This window comes from Bos taurus, chromosome 17, assembly GCF_002263795.3.
Source record: "Bos taurus isolate L1 Dominette 01449 registration number 42190680 breed Hereford chromosome 17, ARS-UCD2.0, whole genome shotgun sequence".
Lineage (NCBI taxonomy): Eukaryota > Metazoa > Chordata > Mammalia > Artiodactyla > Bovidae > Bos > Bos taurus.
The window spans coordinates 49263309-49266557 of record NC_037344.1 but is presented as its reverse complement, the minus strand read 5'-3'; positions in this window follow the sequence as shown (position 1 = coordinate 49266557).

Sequence of the window (3249 nt, the reverse complement as noted above, 5' to 3'; positions counted from 1 at the left end):
ATTTTTGATAGTCTGCACATTGCTTAAAGGAAAACAAAGTAAGGATTAATCATGCAATTTTTAGCTGAGGGTTGAGCTGATGAGTTTAATTTCCCAATTTATTTTTTGGAAACATGATTTGCATATATGAATACATAGACAGTTGTATTTTTCATATTGCCTTTAGTGTTATTTATACAGAGATAATATAATAAGAGATGCATTACTCATTTCTTCAGTCCCTGGGTGGTAGCAACTCTGATGTCTGGTGATGGTTTAGGTATCAGATGTTAGACTTGGGGTGGTGAAAATTTTTTGATAGAATAAGGGTCTCATTAGTGACTTTGTATGTATTCTGTTAACACAGAGGTTTTCTGCAAAGCAAAAATGATTTAGGTTTACTGTAAAATTTTTTTTATTGGAGTATAGCTGCTTTACAATGTTGTGTTAGTTTCTACTGTACAGTAAAGTGAATCAGCCATACGTATATATATATATAGTGCCTCTTTTTTTGAATTTCCTTCCCATTTAGGACATGGTAGAGCATTAAGTAGAGTTCCCTGTGCTAAACAGTAGGTTTCTTTTAGTTATCTATTTTATACATCAGATCAGATCAGATCAGATCAGTCGCTCAGTCGTGTCCAACTCTTTGTGACCCCATGAATTGCAGCACGCCAGGCCTCCCTGTCCATCACCAACTCCCAGAGTTCACTAAGACTCATGTCCATCGAGTCAGTGATGCCATCTAGCCATCTCATCCTCTGTCGTCCCCTTCTCCTCTTGCCCCCAATCCCTCCAAGCATCAGAGTCTTTTCCAATGAGTCAACTCTTCGCATGAGGTGTCCCAAGTACTGGAGTTTCAGCTTTAGCATCATTCCTTCCAAAGAACACCCAGGACTGATCTCCTTCAGAATGGACTGGTTGGATCTCCCTGCAGTCCAAGGGACTCTCAAGAGTCTTCTCCAACACCACAGTTCAAAAGCATCAATTCTTCAGTGCTCAGCCTTCTCCACAGTCCAACTCTCACATCCATACATGACCACAGGAAAAACCATAGCCTTGACTAGACGAACCTTTGTTGGCAAAGTAATGTCTCTGCTTTTGAATATGCCTACTAGGTTGGTCATAACTTTCCTTCCAAGGAGTAAGCATCTTTTAATTTCATGGCTGCACTCATCATCTGCAGTGATTTTGGAGCCCAGAAAAATAAAGTCTGACACTCTTTCCACTGTTTCCCCATCTATTTCCCATGAAGTGATGGGACTGGATGCCATGATCTCCGTTTTCTGAATGTTGAGCTTTTCTTTTTTTTTTTTTTTGAATGTTGAGCTTTAAGCCAACTTTTTCACTCTCCACTTTCACTTTCATCAAGAGGCTTTTTAGTTCCTCTTCATTTTCTGCCATAAGGGTGGTGTCATCTGCATATCTGAGGTTATTGATATTTCTCCCGGCAATCTTGATTCCAGCTTGTGTTTCCTCCAGCCCAGCATTTCTCATGATGTACTCTGCATATAAGTTAAATAAACAGGGTGACAATATACAGCCTTGATGTACTCCTTTTCCTATTTGGAACCAGTCTGTTGTTCCATGTCCAGTTCTAATTGATGCTTCCTGACCTACATACAAATTTCTCAAGAGGTAGATCAGATGGTCTGGTATTCCCATCTCTTTCAGAATTTTCCACGGTTGATTGTGATCCACACAGTCAAAGGCTTTGGCATAGTCAATAAAGCAGAAATAGATGCTTTTCTGGAACTCTCTTGCTTTTTCCATGATCCAGTGGATGTTGGCAATTTGATTTCTGGTTCCTCTGCCTTTTCTAAAACCAGCTTGAACATCAGGAAGTTCACGGTTCACATATTGCTGAAACCTGGCTTGGAGAATTTTGAGCATTACTTTACTAGCGTGTGAGATGAGTGCAATTGTGCAGTAGTTTGAGCATTCTTTGGCATTGCCTTTCTTTGGGACTGGAATGAAAACTGACCTTTTCCAGTCCTGTGGCCACTGCTGAGTTTTCCAAATTTGCTGGCATGTTGAGTGCAGCACTTTCACAGTATCATCTTTCAGGATTTGGAATAGCTCAACTGGAATTCCATCACCTCCACTAGCTTTGTTCATAGTGATGCTTTCTAAGGCCCACTTGACTTCACATTCCAGGATGTCTGGCTCTAGGTGAATCATCACACCATTGTGATTATCTGGGTCATGAAGATCTTTTTTGTACAGTTCTTCTGTGTGTTCTTGCCATCTCTTCTTAATATCTTCTGCTTCTGTTAGGTCCATACCATTTCTGTCCTTTATCGAGCCCATCTTTGCATGAAATATTCCTTTGGTATCTCTGATTTTCTTGAAGAGATCTCTAGTCTTTCCCATTCTGTTGTTTTCCTCTATTTCTTTGCACTGATCGCTGAAGAAGGCTTTCTTATCTCTTCTTGCTATTCTTTGGAACTCTGCATTCAGATGTTTATATCTTTTCTTTTCTCCTTTGCTTTTCGCTTCTCTTCTTTTCACAGCTATTTGTAAGGCCTCCCCAGACTGCCATTTTGCTTTTTTGCATTTCTTTTCCATGGGGATGGTCTTGATCCCTGTCTCCTGTACAATGTCATGAACCTCATTCCATAGTTCATCAGGCACTCTATCAGATCTAGGCCCTTAAATCTATTTCTCACTTGCACTGTAAAATCATAAGGGATTTGATTTAGGTCATACCTGAATGGTCTAGTGGTTTTCCCTACTTTCTTCAATTTAAGTCTGAATTTGGCAATAAGGAGTTCATGGTCTGAGCCACAGTCAGCTCCTGGTCTTGTTTTTGCTGACTGTATAGAGCTTCTCCATCTTTGGCTGCAAAGAACATAATCAATCTGATTTCAGTGTTGACCATCTGGTGATGTCTATGTATAGAGTCTTCTCTTGTGTTGTTGGAAGAGGGTGTTTGTTATGACCAGTGCATTTTCCTGGCAAATCTCTATTAGTCTTTGCCCTGCTTCATTCTGTATTCCAAGGCCAAATTTGCCTGTTACTCCAGGTGTTTCTTGACTTCCTACTTTTGCATTCCAGTCCCCTATAATGAAAAGGACATCTTTTTTGGGTGTTAGTTCTAAAAGGTCTTGTAGGTCTTCATAGAACTGTTCAAATTCAGCTTCTTCAGCGTTACTGGTTGGGGCATAGACTTGGATTACCGTGATATTGAATGGTTTGCCTTGGAAATGAACAGAGATCATTCTGTCGTTTTTGAGATTGCATCCAAGTACTGCATTTCAGACTCTTTTG